General features: G+C 40.2%; 1 protein-coding gene across 2 annotated transcripts in view; it reads left to right on the forward strand.

The window, feature by feature from the left end:
- The first annotated feature begins 373 nt into the window (after positions 1 to 373).
- LOC116948818 (KAT8 regulatory NSL complex subunit 1-like) overlaps positions 374 to 18,370 on the forward strand; it is a 49,174-nt gene continuing 31,177 nt past the window's right edge. The window contains exons 1-2 of one of the 2 annotated variants that reach the window (XM_032965951.2): positions 374 to 845; positions 2,596 to 2,672. The gene's annotated coding sequence lies outside the window, so the exon portion shown is untranslated. The remainder of the gene's footprint in view (positions 846 to 2,595; positions 2,673 to 18,370) is intronic. The other variant, XM_032965997.2, reaches the window with a different exon arrangement.

An 18,370-nucleotide genomic window follows, 5' to 3' on the forward strand; every position in this document is an offset into this window, starting at 1 on the left:
CGTCGTACTCAAATTGTAAATGTGGATTTACTCTCCAAACACACTGGTGTTTCTGAAGTTGTCACTAATTGCCACGTTTTTTGTTTATGTGGCAAACCTTACGAATTGACTGTCGGATGGTGGTGGGTTAACGACACAATTATATGTACCCGATCTAACCCCAACAAAAAACAGATTTTGCACGGTTATCTGAAGGGGGGATTCGAACCTTGGCTCACGGTCAGAGCAAGTGACATGTCGTCAATTATGACCCCTCTCTGCCAACCGTACGCGATGACGTCACCACGCACGGACTCCGCGTTGCGTAATGACGCCGCACGGCCGTAGCCCCGAACGAACTTCGTTGCGTAACGCGAGCGCGATGACGTCGCCCCCTTGCACTGGCTCGGAGGTTAAAGGTGGAAGTTCCTGGGTTCCGTATCGGCACGGGGTCTGAGGGAAATTAGCCGCCAAGCGGGTGCCGAACGTTCCGAAATCCCGAAGAAGCATTTAGGTCCACGCGTCTGTGCTGTGGCGTCGCTCGCTATAAACGGCGAGGACAAAAAGTCAAGAGGCTACGCAGAAAGCGGTGCAGGGCACGACAACGGATGACGGAATATCGTGCGGGGTGTGCGCGTGCGTGTGTACTTGGTCCAAGTGGAGTGAGCGCTGGTGAGATCGGCCTGCGCAGAGCGAGAGCGAAGTTGGCGAACAAACAACGACAAGAGTTGGTAAACAATAATCAAAACAACAAGGCGGCGGTAAAGAACGATTGAGACGCGCTTTCCGGTACCCACGGCGTGGGGAGTCGGGGATGATTGACGCGGGGCTGCCGGCCTTGCTGTTGAAGCCCTTTGGTGGAGCAGGTGAGGGCCGCTGGTGACTTTGATGCCCTCCTCCTCACCCCCCCACCCTTACTGATGATCGTGTAACAGTCGGCAATGGACGTCGCATGTCCGTGCTGACAATTAACCCAGTGCCGTGATTGCATATCGATGTTTGTCTTCCACTTGGGTAAAGGGTTTTGTGTACTGTATGCTGAACCTCTTTTGTACCGTACGTAGCCACCGGTGCTTATCGGATGATTTTGTTTTGATCTGGCGTACGTTTGCTTATTTCTAAAGCGCACAGAAGCATGCTTGAATAAATTTGTGATTTATTTTTTGTCCGGTAACCTATTTGCGCATGGTGAAATTGACACATCCGACCTTTGCCGATATTACACCTTTAAAAATAACCTCATTCCCCAGCGAGTGATATGCGACGTGATACAGTATTTTCCATAATTTGATGTTGCGTGCCGTAATTCATTTTTTTTCCAAATGGGACCTCCGTCTCAAAGGAATCTCACCTGGTCACAAATGACATGGAATTATTACATTTGTTTATGCACGAAAGCCTCACTCTCGGAATTATTTCAGAGAGTACTGCATTGAGCGACAGCATTGTAATGAGCGAGTTTTCTCCATTTGGGAGGAAAACGGATACACTGGAAGGAAAAAAACCCCACACGCAAGGGGATAATAGCCAAAGGTTTGCACAGGGGTTTCAGATCAACCAACCTTTTCATTATTCAACAAAACACTTTAGATTCAAACTGGGACATAATGGTCTACTCAACAAACTATGTAATTAAAATGCAATACAGTGTATAGTTTTAACATTTGCATTGTTTTTTTTTCTCTCAAGTTATTTTACATTCTAATCTTCCCAGGGCTCACTTGTAATAAAGCGACGTTCGCCACTGGGGTCTGATCTGGTTACATGTAAAACTGACTTCCTTGCAAAAATATGGCCTCTGGTATATTCGTTGCCACATTATTTCAATGAAAGTGTATTCTAAATAAGTGCTTATATCAGGATGTTGTACAGCAAGTACACCATACTATTAAAGTCAGATTGTAGCCTTGCCTATGGTATTATGTTCAGAGGCTAAATGCCAATGTCCAAAATCTCGACTTAATGCTTTCGTGACTGCAGGAATTCATTTTCTTGGGTCTTTCGGTAAAGTCACGTAGACAGGTTCAAACAAAATAACAAAAAACTACGACGTTTCGATCGCAACACAAGCAATCGTCATCAGGAGTAAAAAATATGTCCAGTTACGCTAGTCAAGTGAGATTGATGTAGTGGATAAATGGCATATGACATTCATAGTTTTGCTGTTTTGCACAAAGTCAAGTTTTTGTTATTGCCAAAGAAGTTATTCGTGAAGCAGAGCATGCTGATGATATGCCTGTTGTTGATATGTAAACAAATACAGATTGGAAATGTATTTTCAGTCAAAGACATGTTGATGTCTAATCTCTTGGCCACAGCAGCTGATAGGTTAGATCAAGGGGTCAGCAACCTGCCGCTCCGAAGGACTGCTTCGTGCCGTTATTTATCAAGGGTCACCGTCTCGTATTCACCACATGCATTGCAGTTCTTGAAGTATTGAGGTTTTTAACTAATTCGAAAAACATGACTCTTGTTAAATTGGTTGCCGACCCCTGGGCTAGATGAAGTATTTTGATAAAATCAACTTAGACTTTTAGCTTAAAATTAAGAATCTGGATGTGCATAAATTATTGCATTTTTAAATATGTATATTTTTAAATTCCTTCCACATTTCAGAATCCTACGTCATAAGCATGGACGTCAACAGAGTGAAGACCTGGGATTCCTTTCTCAACATCTACCCATTCGCATTGGTATATTCTGCTTCACATAAGCAGTACTCTCACTTTTGATACACGTGATTGATATAAATGCATGTACAATTAGCGTTGCGTTTAGACTAGGGCTGAACGATTAATCGATTTTAAATTGAAATCGCAATTTTAAACAATGCGATTAGAAAATCACAAAGGCTGCGATTTTTAGCGATTTGAAAAGTCCTATTACTTATTGGAATTGTTCTATTTTTTATTAATATAACTTTATTTATTTAACTTAAAATTGTTCTATGTTTGATTGTTCTATTTCAATTATAACATTTTTATAAATACATGTTTGAAGCAATTCATATCTTTTAAGTTGTCATCCTTGCATAAGAATATATAGAGCAGTTAATATGATGGTATCACGTGGTAATGCTCCATCACATGTTTTAAATCTATTACACAATGAATATTGAACTGAAGCTTGACTTAATTTTTTATCGCAAATCAAATCGCAATCGCAATATCTGTCAGAAAAATTGCAATTAGATATTTTCACCAAATCGTTCATCCCTAGTTTAGACCAATCATTTGTGCTGAAAGAGCGAGTGCAATTCATGTGCTTTGGGAAATGTACCATGGATGGGCTGGCCTTGGAAACTGTGGTTCCACACTGCGTATCCTGTTACGGTAAGCGAGTTATTTACATGTATCTTCATGACTACATTTGATCCCTTTTATGCAAATACAGCAGTTAAATGTACATTGGGCGTGACCATGAGATGCACTCGTCACATGTCCCTTTGTTATATTGACACTAACAGTATTTTAAAAGCAGTACAGTTAAATAAAAAAAATCATAACTGAAAAAAAACGGTACAGTGATTTTCAGATATTTACATGCAGTGCAGTATAACATGTAATCTGTAGATGGCCTTACAACATCAGGCAGTGAGTGGTGAGTTTTGCAACACCATACAGTGGTGACTAGCGAGTATGACACTTGAAGTAACCTGATGCAATGCCTTGCAACCTCTAAAGCATTGCTTGTCGATTGCAGAGCGTGTGGTGTTTACATGTGTACAAAAAAAAGATCCCATTAATAAATAATGTTATATGCACATTTAGAGCAATTACAATTTCTACTGGTGCTCCCACACAGTCATTACCCAGGAAAGAGTTCTGAGCATTCGGTAAATATTTTACAGCGTTTATCCACGTCTGCATAGTTCATATCATGCTGGTATTTAGCTTTTTAAAAAATTTAAATGATGGCTTAATGACAGGCGAGTGAAATGTACGCATCTTGTAAACGTTGAACATTGCACCCCCTGTGGAGTGTTTTGGCATGACACATGGGAGGATTGTGTTTACCATACTGTGTGTAATGTGTTTTTCCCATGAAGGTCAGTAGAGTTGGGTTACGAGGCAGTCTTCAGCATTTGCAGTCGTCAAAGGCTTACTGCATGTAATTTCTTTTGAATGTTGGATTTTCTGCACAGCTAACTGTATTCACGTGAATAGGTACACCTCCGATTAGCACGGTTGGCTACGTACGGTGCGAAAGAAGTTCAGCATACGATACATACATTGTGGATTTTTTTTTATATATATATAAACTATATAGCTAGGTGTTGGGTATAGTGAATGGTACAATTATATAAAAGAAAGTAATGACATTTTATTTCAACTGTCGCATTTTACTGTGTGTTTTTACGATCTCGTAGAAGTTTAAACAAGGAAGAAGTTTTAAAACAACGAGGAAAATGGTGAAATACCACAGTGGTATGCTGTTTATATACATAGTACAGTGTGCTCTGTAAAGAGAGCAGCTACACAGTGGGATGTAAAGTACTGTATACACACGTTTCCTGTTTGATAACAGATGCATTCAACATTGGCCTGTCGGTTACAGCTCAGACAATGCTTTTTGTTATCAATGTTTTAATCATGTCTTCCATATGCTCATTCCTTTCTCTTGGGAGTTTTTTGTCTTGAACCTAAAATAGTGATATGTTCACCTTCACTTTGCAATGTTTTCATGGTGACACGTCTCCTCCCCCAGATGCAGGGTTTTGAAATCCACAGGCTTGGTGTTAACTGACCTACACAGCAAAACATTCTATGAATACCACATATGAATCATACTCAGTCCTCGTGAGATTCCAGTCACAGTATTCTGGTGTCGCTTAGTGGAGCCATATTTTCAGGTTATATAAAAAAAATATTCCAGGACGCCCTTCAAAGCCAAACAAGTTAACTGGATCTCTAAAAGATGGACTATTTAAATTGTATGGTAAGGTATGCTTTGGACTGCCAAATAAAGTGCAGCAGCATACTTTTATGCACAGAATTTAGCAAAATATTGAACCGGCAGTTATTTTTCTTCAAAAATAAAAAAATTGGAGGGGGGAGTCACAAAGAGACTCAAATTACAATATACCCTGATGCATAAACTCGTCGTGCAAGGTCGTGGCTTAAATATGCTTAACAGGCAAGCGATGCACAAGTTTTAAAGTGAAACCGGATCCCCACCCTCCTCCCCATCTTTATCATGAGCGGCAGATGTTGGTACAGACCAGTGTGCGGCAGTGCTGGTCACATGATGCCTGCAGTGTTTACCTCTGAGCTCATCAATAATACTGCAGTGATCATGAAAGGGTGGGGGGGGAAGCACAAGATGTTAGTAGGTTCAGATAATCCATATGAGTGGTACAATTACTCAGCCATTCAGTGCAGGGTATAAGTAACGAAGAGCGTTGTCTTGATGCACATGCACATCCCGTGGTCACGTTGCTTTCATGCACGTGCTTTTTTATTTATGTATTTTCATTGCCGTTTTGAGCACTGTACATCTATTTTTGTTTTGTGGTAGTCATGGTAGAGAGCATTCGCTTGTTTGTATCAGTAAGCAACGAACCAAAAATATAACAAGAATACAGTATTTTCTTCACGATGCTTTATTGCACTTTAATAATTGTCATCGTGGTAATGTTGACCCACGTCTCTTGAAACGATTTGATTGGAAAAATTCACAAACACCTGAGACATTACAATTAGCTACTAATATAGGCCTCAAATACGTGTACTGTACTTATACGGCAATACCAGTTTATTTAACATTGTGGTAAAAGTTAAGAAGTCGATCATTTTTAAATACTGTACTTCAAAATGTTTTGGAACACCTTTTCTATTCGTTCACTCGTGCTGTGTTGTACTAACTTGCAAACCAACAGCCCCTTGATTTACCACACTAATGGAGGGGACCGTAAAGCCATTTAATACATTCTTGCAATTAATGAAACACAAATGCTGTTGAGTATAACAGGGGTTCAAGCATTAGGTGGGGCTGTGAGGTTTGGTGTGATGGGGTGGGGGAGGCTTATATTGACCATAGACGCCTGTGAGGGATGTTCGAACGTTTGCAGGAAGGGTTGCATATACACAGACCTCATTGAGAAGGTAGGGGTGGGTGCTGGGGATTGGGTCGCAGAGAGCATCACAAAAATGTGAGGGTTGCTCCACACCCGAAAATAAATAAGTCCTCCCCCAAGCTGCTGCTGCCACCTCTCATGATCCTGTAATTTGACAAATCCACCTAGCGCCTGGCCACAAAAATAATGTCATTGCAGTTTAACAGGTAGGCTTTCGCGACCAATATTATACGTAAAAGTTTTTTTTGGCTTAGATCGCCTAAATATAAATGTGTCGTTAACTTACCACCACCCGACACAGCCAATGAATGAGTAAGGTTTCTCACGTAAACAAAACGTGCCAATTAGTTACTACAGCACACCAGTGTGTTGGAGAGTAAACCCACAACATTTACAACTAGCCTTTTGCTCGTCCAAGGACCGGTGTATTGCCGTAAATCTGAAACTTGCAAGTGAAAAGCAGACCGCGACGTGATATATTCATTGCATCAATTCGTGTGCAATTTGTAAGGCCGCGGTGACACAGACCTATTTCATTTTAAGGTTATAATTCCTTGTTCATTATGACGTCCTTTTTACTTCGATGTCTCAACAGCGTTACGGAGATCATGTGACGTGAGGGTTCTGCCTTTGTAGTGAGGGTTGTAAGTTGACGCCGAGGAGGGGGGAGGAGGCGCCTCGGCCCCCCCATGTGGAGTGACGTCACCTGCTCATGATTATTAATGAGGGGGGAGTCCATGTGGAGGATGTAACCTGTTCATGATTATTAATGAGGGAGGCTGGTCGACGTGGAGTGACGTCACGAGCGTTGCACACAGACATTCTTGGCTCATAGTAGATAATAATGGGGGGAGTGGGTGTCCATTTGGAGGACGTCACCTGCTCATGATTATTAATAAGGGGGGGGGGGTCCATGTGGAGGACGTAACCTGTTCATGATTATTAGTGTTGCTCCTTCACATGTTGAAAAGCTCGCGAGAGGTAGGGGCAAAGGGCAAACAACCGTGGAGAGGAGGGTGTTTTTGGAGATGCTGGAGACGCCTATTTGAGTACGACGTCACAATTGGTTGTATTCACCAGCAAATTCACCAGCAAATGGATGCTCTCCCTGATGCGCTCGAATCCTTAGCTGCCATTCGGTTTTTATTCTTGAAAATCATCCGTTATCCATTCCTACCAGTCACTTCTATTTATTTATAGTTTGAATGATGGCATGAACTTGTGTTTGTTCTCCGCTTTCTGTCTCTTGCACACTTTTTATTTAATTGGCTTTCTGAACTATATGCCATAGCAGGTAGTACACATGGATTAAACACAGTCTTCATTAGGTACATTGGTATGTTGCTTTTCATCATCAAATTCAAGTGTTCAAAAGGACTCCAACCTGCTCTCATTTTTATATTTTTGATGTTGGGCTGCCTTTAATACCTGTCCCAGGTACACATACTCTACTGCTTTTGAAGTTGTGCCGATCCAACAGATGTCTATCTCCATTTGTTTAGCAAACTTCTTGTACATGATCATTGTTTTGCTCCTATTTATCCTCATCCAAGCTTTTTAAAATACAATTATTGTAACATTTCCTGCTGTTCATTCTCATTAGACATTGCACTAACTATATCATCACCAGGTTTCAGTTAATGTATTTCTCTGAATATTTGTCTTTCTTCAGTACAATTTTCTTAAAATATATATTTAACGTCGCTGGGAATAACTGGTGCAAACGTGTCACCTGGTCTGCTTCGCATTTCAATATTTAGTATTTTGATTATTTGATGTAATCGTAGTGTGGCTGATCTGGTTTTTTGAAATACAGTTGATTTATTAGTTTAGTACGAAGGATTTCGAGACCAATATTCATACTAAAGGTTTTTTGGTTAGATCGCGTAAGTATAAATTTGTCGTAACCCTCCACCACCCGACACAGCCAGTAAGGTTTGTCCCCCCCTCCTCCGCCTCTGATCTCGGCACCTGATGGGTCCAGTGATTACATCATCTTTCTCTATTTAAGACCGGAAGCAGGTGGATTGCTTCACTATTCTGGCAAATCGCTCGATGTTGCTGGATGTAATTACCAGCGAAATGTCGTATTCAAATTGTAAATGTTGTGGATTTACTCTTCAACACAACCGGTGGGCTGAGGTAGTTACTAATTGGTGCGTTGTTTACGTGACAAGCCTTACTGGCTGTGTCGGGTGGTGGAGGGTTACGACACATTTATACTTACGCGATCTAACCCAAAAACCTCTATAATGAGTTGATTTATTAATTGAAAATTGTTTTACTTAGGCCTTGGTTTGCGAGATCTTCGTTGACTGCATCAATTTTACAGAGTTGAATGTTTAGTCATAGACTAACCACAAAGGCGAGGCACAATGGCAATTGGAATGAAATTAATCAATTGTTTGTGGTCAATGGTAGAGAAACCGTTCCGAACTGTGCTTGGTCACGTGGCGAGTTGGTCTCTAAATTTTCATTATTCTGTTCTCAGTGATCTTGTGAGAAATATATTTGCGTGTGATAAGAGACTAATGGGTCAGTTGTTTTTCAAGTTAATGCTATCACCCTTTTAAATAAAAGAACGATTGAGGAAGTATACATCCTATATATTATTTTGACAAATGCTGATGATTTGGCATTACATTGCATATAAAATAATGTATTTGTATGAGGTTCACTATTGGAGTTCAATGCTGAATTCAGCACACCAGTCACACTGATAGACCGAGAGGGTATATTGTCCACCATATACCCTATCAGAGTTCACTGCACAAGCCACACCTTTGAACCATATTTGATGTGCACCATGTTATGCACGGAACTTTACACTGTCGGATTCATCTTAACCCTGCCTACTTTAGGCCACTTGCAAATCGTGGCATGAGTGCATTAATGGCATATTAGTTGTGTTTTTGTGCACAATCAGAAGAACATAATTAGCAAAATGCAGAATGGGTCTGGTTTTCTTAGAATGACCGCCATTCTGCCAAGTGGCGAATTGATAACTGGGAAGAGATGGCACTTAATGTACACATTATAGTGGAGCCCGTTTATGATTTAGGGCACTATGTTCGTGTAGGATACCCTTCAATATAGCGGGGGTTACGTTCTTGGAAAGTGCCAGGAAAGCCAAAACCGCGATATTCAATACTTAAGTCTTGCCTAAATAATGGGGTTGGGAACATGGCAACCAAAAAATAGAAGCACCACTCTTGAAATGCGCACTGCACAGTACTGTATGCCAAATAAACAAAAAAAATGTTTTTTAAACCTATACAAAAAATATTCATAGACTATAAATACTGAAACAAATACTGTACTTACCGATGATGACAATGCAAAGTGGTGTGTGTGTTTGTCCGCGAGTGGGGAGCGGTTGTGTAGCGCTTAGTGCGCTGTGCTACGAACCCTGCGAGCCGAGTTTGATTCCCATTCATTCACACTTAACAACAGTGACGATTATCTGAATCGGTCCTGGGCCTCCCTTAGGTCGACTCAGCATCGCCACTGGGGATACAAAGGCAGCTAGGCGTAGTGCTGGCCACCCACCGCCTCGTGTGCCATGCCGGGCTTCATAGGTTCTCGCTAACAGCACTTGCCCCAACAGTCTGTTAAGGCTATATGAGGGATTTTTGTATTTTTTGTTTGTCCGCGACATGCTTACACGACAAAGGTTAAGGTGCGACTGACTGCCTCGTGTCCCTCGCCCGCCCCGTGTCTCTCGCCCGCCCCGAATTACGGTATCAGTCACAACACAATCGCTTGAGAACCTTCTCGAGTGATTGTGTTGTGTATACCCGCTAAAGGTGAAAACTAACCCCCCTGCGACAACTAAATTGGTATACAAAGAGGTTGCCCGCGGCAGGTCGAAACCGCAAAAAATAAACCCGCGAAAGCCAAGGGTTTAAATACTCTAGTTCGCTTGTCTGCCCAGGAGCTAAAACTCATAAGATCATAGGCACTAGCTCATTGTGCTGACTTGGTGCAACAGACTACTCTAAAGCAGGGGGTCGGCAACCAAAATAACAAAAATAGCCATTTTTGTTAGAATTCGGTGAAAAAAAAAACTATTTCAAGAGCCGCAATGCATGTCAATGTGAGATGGTGGTCCTTAAATAACGTCATGAAGCAATTCTTAAAAGAGCCGCAGGTTGCCGACCCGTCTTAAAGTGTACTTCCAATCTGACTCGGCTGTGTTCACGTTTAACGATCAATGTGATGTAATTCATGTTCATATCCGTTGTGTTGCAAAAATAGAGTAGTTAAGTTTGTGATTACACTGGGGTCATAATTTAACTGCTTTGCAATCATTATTTTATTCCACTTTCTTACGATTCATTTAGGTATTACGCTACTGTCACAAATACTTATAGGGAAATACAACTTGCTGTTTGCGGTACCGCACCAACTTTCTTAACGTTTTTTTAAATGTCAAGATTCGATGATCTCATTCGTTATGAATGACTGCACAAACAAACTATCGCATTGAATTTGGTTGTGGACTTTATTTGCCTATAATCTAGCTCTGAGAATTGTAATTATTGGTTTTCCTGTCATGTGACGGGTGGGAAAGTTCCGCCCCCTATTTTGTGCAGACCAGAGGTCACTTGGACGGATCTCAGAAGTAGTTGTGTGATGTCTGCTTTTGTGGGCGATGCTGCGCGAGGTATCCAAATTAATGCCCACGTCTCATAACGTTACACAGATAGCACAATTGGGATGTGAAAGGGGAAGAGGAAAAAATAAAAAAACACAAAAAATCTTGCACAAATTATCAGCACATCCTGACTCAACACACTCACGCGGAGGTCTTGTATCACTGTTAATGCACATTTAGTAAACTTAACGGTCTGATAATTTACAGCATAAATTGATTTTGCGGTAGAAATTACATTTTGAGGAATCCTACCAGTGAGGGGTAATTGTTGTATACAGCTTGGTTGCAGTCTGTAAGAGAAAAAGACAAAGTGAATGCATTATTTCTGTGTATACATTTGATGTACATCTGTCATACCTCCGCGCGCCAACCGCGACGTGGTGGCGGCTCTGCGATCTCACATTAACATGCTAATCTCTCACATTAACATAGCCACCTCAGCTCGCTTGCCATGGAGGCCGCTCTCCGATCTCACATTAACATGCAAATGTTTACTTGGCAGCCCTTCAATTGGTGGAAACCCACCACCAGCGCAGTCGTTGCCCATCACTTACATTAACATAAGCTGCCCCGACCATGCTGCTGCTACTTGGGCTATGCCCATTTTAAACCTTTATAAACAGTTTGCCTTTGGAGGCTATAACCCCCTTTTCCCGATGGTGACCGCTTGTGTTGGCGATCGAAACGTCGTGGTTTACTATTTTTTTCTTATCTACGTGACTTTACCGAAATAACCAAAGAGAATATCTGTCATACATTTGTTGAAGATTGGGCATACTGGACTTGGAATATTCCAACTGTTTAGAATCCCCCTTGGTTAGACGCTCCGAGTGGACACTGTCTTTGACCGTGTGATAACGTGATAAAGTAAACGGCGAGATATAACTTTGGAAATCGTTTTTTGCAACTAAGAAATAAAGAAACAGTTTTTTTTTTATTTAAGACACGTGAAACACGCGTCAGACTTTTTGCTCAACCAGGTTAAGGCGTAGCTTATTTTTTTGGTACAAGAAAGCTGTGCCTACACAGTCTACAGTATCACTGTAATGAACATTATACAGCTAAATATAGCACTCGGATATGCAATAGGAAATACCCATGCTGTGGAGATGTGTATATTGTACAAGGTAATTGTTGTGCCTGTCTAAAGTAGGTTATGGTGGGGTACAGTACGTTGACTAGTTGGGAATGTTTTGTGGTGTATTTTTGAAACTCAATATTTAAACCGTTTTAGGGAAGTAACGTTTTAATAGTATTTAAACTCAAAGCTATAAGTTCGGTAGCGTAACAGTGACACACTCCCAAAAAAAGTTTTAAAACTGTGGACTGGAATTTGTATTGTTTCAAAAGACGTCACTTTGCCATCTTGAGGCGCTTTTTGTAAGTGTATTCATTGATGTTTTTTTTGTAAACAATGGCGAGTGATAACTGAACCGGTCCTGGCCCCTCTTCACTGACATGGGCTGGCCAGCGTAGTGGTAAAGGTCCCGGATTATAATTATAGTTTATGTAAAGCTCATTGCAGAGCCTGATGACGATTGCTTACGTTGTGATCGAAATGTGATATTTCTATCTACGTGACTTTACCGAAAGACCCAAAGAATATGAGCTTGAATAGCTTTGCATTTTTTTAAGCTTTAAAGCTAATTTGGAAATGCATTAGCTCTGTCTGCCTGTCATTCAGACTGTCTGTCTGGAGTTGGGGGTCACTATAATTCTTAAAGATAATCCACTGTAAATATAACTTTAGTATAAAGTTTCGTGGCTTTTAGGGACTGGGACAATTGATTAAAAGGTTACCCAAAACTTAGCGAAAAGAAAAACCCGTGCATAATTTATAATAATTTTTTTGGCCAAGGTGATGACATCACAAGTCATGCGCGCCTCCCAATGAAGTCATGATGTGGCACGTCATCTCGCGACACATCCTCTCATGCGGCTCAGAAAAGAATGTTAAAGCTTTCAACCATGATCAATTCAATGCTGGAGAAAGGCCCATCAACAAGCCACTGGCATCAACCGTGGTCCCATAACGTTGAAATCTACCGAGCACCTGTACGTGCCCTGCATTTTTTTTCATTGCTCCATCAAAGCGGTACCCGTCCCCTTGGGTGTGTTCCTTCCCGTTGACCGCCACTGTCATGCCCAAGTCCGCTTTTATTGACAGTTGAAATTATATATTTAATCTCCATTCGTTCTCTAATCCATGTGAACATCATTCATAATAGATGTTTTTTTTGGGATCAAATCGCATAAATATAAATGTTGTTAAACTTGCCAACACCCGACACAGCCAATTAGCAAGGTTTGTGACGTAAACAAAACGTGCCAATTCGTTACAAGTTCAACACAGTGGTGTGTTGGAGAGTAAACCCACAACATTTACAATTCGAGTATGACGTTTTGCTGGCAGTTACAACAATCCTGTTTTACGTGACAAACCTTACTAATTGGCGGTATCGGGTGGTGGCGGGTTTAACGACATTTATGTTTACTCGATCTAACACACAAAACTTCTTATGGGTAATATTACTCGCGAAAGACTACGTGGTAAACTGAACACTCTTGGTGTCTCTCAGTGTATTTCCAGGTGTGTACCTCTCCATGCTAATTTGCACATTTTTCAGCTATTCAATTTTTATCATGAACGTCCATTATTCGTATCCATCTGTCACAGAAAATTGTACGCATTGATACATATTTTAAAGTAATTTCAAGAATAAACGCATGTTTGAAAGCTTTACGAACCATGCATAATTTGGCTCTCATAATTCATTATGCATTTGGAATCCAACATGGCACTCCCATACTCTACATGTACAGCGCTTTTTGTATATTTAAACTTTGTGTATCGGATAACATATAACAGTACTATGAGGATGCGTTACCAGCCTTCGTAACTTACCATTTCCTGCTATAAACACTTCATAACTTACCATTCATATTGTAAACGAAGGCATATTATATTGAAAATCGCGTTATCTTTAATTACTGTACAATATTAAAACTAAATTATTTTTTTAACAAATAAAATAATTAAAGAAACAGCGTACTGTACTGTAAAATATATATTCACACTCAACCCATGCAGTTATAAGGTTGCATTGCCCACCATACACCTTAGCTCCACGCGCGTTGATTGTCTGATACGAATGTAAACATCAGGATGTGCAAATCTCAATAAAACCTGTCTTCTTAGAATTGTATTCTTATTTTATATGGATAATATTTTTCATTTGTTTAAGTTATTGCTATTTATACTAATTTTTTTTGTGTTAGAATAATGGTAATGAATCCAAAGTTCGTGCGACTGAAACTCCGTATATCGAATATTCGCATATCAAGGTATTCATGTACAATATACCTTTAATATTCTCATGACAATTGTTTTATTTTGAGTGAGATTTTACTTTTTTTTAATCCAAATAGCTGTATTCAACCAATACTTAAGTGTTTTAGGTTCTGAATTTCGTTCTGACGCGCCTCTTATTAAATTGTGGGGCTACGTTGTCAGCAGGGGGCAGATTGCAGTGCAGCTACAGTCCAGTCGTTGTTATTGTGCCCCAGTATAGAGTACTCCACCGTTTATCGTTTATACTTTCAGTTTTAAAGCCGGAATGACCAGCGTGGTGAGCTATGGTAAAATTAACCCCTGAAACGAGGTTCTTATCCAGCGGTAGATTTACAAACACGCTGCACATCTACAGTACCGTGTGTTCATTTGCATTGCCAGGAAGTTTTTTTTCCTACATGGAGCAGGATCATGGTGATTTTACATTTCTTGCACTGCACAAAAGTCACCATAGTATTTACATAGCATTTGAAATGTAATAACTTAACCAGAGCATTGTATTTGCCTAAATTAATCAAATGTTTAAATTTGTCAGTTGTGAACTTGGTTTACATAAACAAACACTACCCTCTGGATTTTGTTGTTGCTAAAATATTTAAAACAACAGCATGTGCCGACTTACTATACTCTAATAGGCATTTTTTTAATAAAGCATTCGCATTAAAATGGCAAGAGTCTTTTTCATTTTATATCGATACGACACAAAGCACAGACTTATTTTTATGAATCCCAATTTCGGCAAGGTGTTGACTACTGTACATGTAACATCTCATCCTCAGTCATCGATCCACGTATGATCATGATTTAGGATTGTTATTCTATTCAAGAATGCATTATTTTTGTCTGCTCTTTACTATCTCGTTTGTATTCTTTCTTAAGCCAACAATTTTGTTTGCGGCTTTAGCTGAAATGTATCATTCGCATTTAACATGCGTACATAATAAATACCGTAATTGAATTTCACACGCACAATTCCATGAGTGTATCGTGAGTGTAAGAAATCTAATTCAGTTCATGCATTGTTACATTGAGGGTGATTAGGTGTATGGCAAGTAGTCTTTAACCAGATATTTTAATAAACACAATTCGCAACTTCTATGTTTTTCGTCGTTAAACTCGGGCGTGAAAGCTATACAACTCTAACCATCTTGTTGGTTCTTTCGGTAAAGTCACGTAGAATGTAAATAAAACAATAAAAATAAAACACAATAAAATAAAATTCTCACGACGTTTCGGCCACAACACAAGTAGCCTTCTTCAGGTGAAGGAACCGAACTGTCGGGACGACAGCGCTTCATTGAAGCTTCATTAGTGAGAATTTTATTTTATTTTCATTATTTTATTTCCATTCTACGTGACTTTACCGAAAGAACGAAGAAGATGAATCCCTGCAGTCACGAAAGCTTTAAATCGAAACTTTAACCATGTTGTCAATATATCCCATTACGTTATAGCTTTCCGTAATTCGGTGCATGTTTTAAGCTTTTACCTGCAGGGGTACTACTGTATGTCTAGGTCAATGTGCACTGCTGGGCAGGGTGTGACCACGTGCTTTTGTTACAGTTTGTTCCAAAGGTCACAACATGGTGAAGTCACTGGAGCACAGTTTTTTCGACAAAAAACTTTATTTAAAACTGTTTGCTAAAAAACTGCTACAATGGATGAAGTTATCACACTTTGGTAAAGAAGGAATATATTTTAACATTCGGCATTGAGGGCAGCAAGGCTGTCTCGGATTCATGGATGGGCCACACAAATAATATTTTGTTGAATCCCTTGCCAAGAGTGTGACTCGTAAAATAACTTTAACTTGAGGTGTCAAAGTTTTTTAGAGTCACCCAGGTCACTAAAATGCAGAAATGTATATCTGGTATACCTGACTCTTTAACACATGCAGCTTTGAAAGCAGTTTGGCTATGTGGAATGTTTCTTATCTGAATAAATATTTATCAATGCTGCCATTGTCAGTAAACGTAATTAATTATTGGCTAAATAACAACTCGTGGTGTAAGAAGCACTTCCGTAAAATAAAAACGTCTTTGTCATCTTTGTAACATCGAGATATCCAATTGTAGCTCATCAGCACCGTGATACGTCAGAAAGCATTGTGGAGGACCAGCATTAGGATCTTACTTTTACAATGTAAATTATGTGAATTACATTCCATAGCATGTGTTTTTACGTAACCGTGTTTGTGTATACATGGTTGGTTTCATACCATCAACAATTAATATGGAAGGTTAGTAAGTTGACGGATGAATTTCCACATCCTTTCAGTGGCTTATACAGCCTCACGCGTGCATATACCTTATTTTAAACTATCTTCTTTCGTATGGCTGATGTAGAATGCAGAGCAACAACTACAATGTCACATTCAGGTTTGTGAAGCCAGATAACTGCATCAGGTCCAGTGGAGTACTTTGTGATGTTTCCTTAGTTTTTGTGAATCGGGCATTGCTTCCTTATATGTTTTATGGTCTGTTTAAGCTATACCACTGTACATCAGCGTATAGAGTTGTAGGTTTCATTCGTTTGCTTGTGAACTACAAACGGTGATCTGTTATAGTTGTTTACAGGAGGTAGGGATGGGCTCAAGGCATCTCCTCATTCATCCTTGATCTCGCTTTCATTGTCATGTGTGTTCGCTGTCGAGTTAAATTACAGAGCTTTTGTTTAGCCTTCACACCTACTACACATTCTAAATCCCACCTCACAACCCTGCACCCAGCTGTTCCTTTTAAACATTTCCTTGTCAAAGTCGTGTGATGGCTAGTCTTTACCCCCTCTATTTCATATAAAATTAACATTGAGTATTCGGAGTGTTTTCATTCAGTGTAGTTAAATGCTAAACGTTTATTGTTGCGATTATTAAGCTTGTTTGCCAAGGAAAGCCTCACTGAGTCTCACCACTCTTCAGGAGGGTTTTGCCTTTGCGGTAAGGGGTGATGCTATATATATTCGAATTGAGTCATTTTTGGGTAATATCAAAAGTGTTAAATTTGAACCATGACGCTGACACAATGGACAAGCAAATACGTCACAAACTTTAGGTCCACTGTAAAACAAACGGTGCATATGTTTACGTGTCATGCAGTTGCGTTCCTGAAGAACACCGCGTTATAGAAAAAATCGCGTTATATAACAAATAATATAGGGTAAAGCGCAGTCTGCGATGACACGCGAGATGCGTACGCAGGCTGGGCAAAGACTTGAGGCACGTGGTTGGTATCGTCGAGAAGCATCCAGCAGCATCCCCACCATGTGTGATGCAATGCCGAGGCAGCCGCACGGCCTTGGCATTGCGACGTAGTTCTGTTCACTCAATCGTGTTATTGCCAATTCTCATCCGCGTTATAAATAAGTAATATTTAAAAAGACTTTAACCAAAAAAACACGCTTTAATGAAATGTACCGTGCTAGTAATGGAAGAACTCCACGACTCCAGGAAGTGGCCCCGAAGCTTGCCACGACGTAAAGGGGGACCGTGGGCAATTACAGCCAACGTCAGTTGAGCGTGGACAATTAGACCCAAGCCGAAAAAACATAAGATATATATAAAAAAAATTGCTTAAAAATATTTTTATTTTATTTTTAATGATAGAATATAGCATTGTCATCAGTATGACATACGCATACCAAGTTTTCAGTCGATACGACATTGGGACGTGGGTTAGAATTGAGTTACAAGATTTGAGGATACGACAACAGAGTTGAGGATACAACAGACAGAGAGAGTGAGTTAAAGAAAAGTGTGTAAATAATAATAATAAAAACGCGTTCCCTAATATATTTATCGTGGTATATACAATTCGCATTATGAAAGCACGCGTTATCGGAGAACAAGACTGTACATCTGTAGTATTGATCAGGGTGGCTGCTGGATTCAAACCATGAAACTCACCCATGTCACCTTGCCACATTTAAAGGATAGTTTTGAAAGAACTGGCACAAGTGATCGATATTCACAGCTAGTTAACGACGAATGGTTGCATGTTTTCACGCGTTGTTTACCCCGGTATGTGGAGTCCACTTTTCGATTGAGATTACCCGGGAGCCACAATCGCATGACATCTTTTTAAACTATTCTGTACTCGAGTCCACATGTACATATCATACTTTCCGAGGAAGGGGGGGGGGTCTCATCAAACTTCCTTGTAGTAGATGCGTCTTGTTTACAATAGTAATTGTTGAAATTTGGTGGCAATAAAGGACGGGGAATTGTATATACATATTGAAGTTGTTGACAGCTACCAATGTTATGCGTGGGGATGGGTGGTGGTGGGGGGGGCCCTTGGGCGGCTGGCTC

Source organism: Petromyzon marinus, chromosome 2 (assembly GCF_048934315.1).
Source record: "Petromyzon marinus isolate PM22_M1 ecotype Great Lakes invasive population chromosome 2, UKy_Petmar_22M1.pri1.0, whole genome shotgun sequence".
In the NCBI taxonomy this organism is placed as follows: domain Eukaryota; kingdom Metazoa; phylum Chordata; class Hyperoartia; order Petromyzontiformes; family Petromyzontidae; genus Petromyzon; species Petromyzon marinus.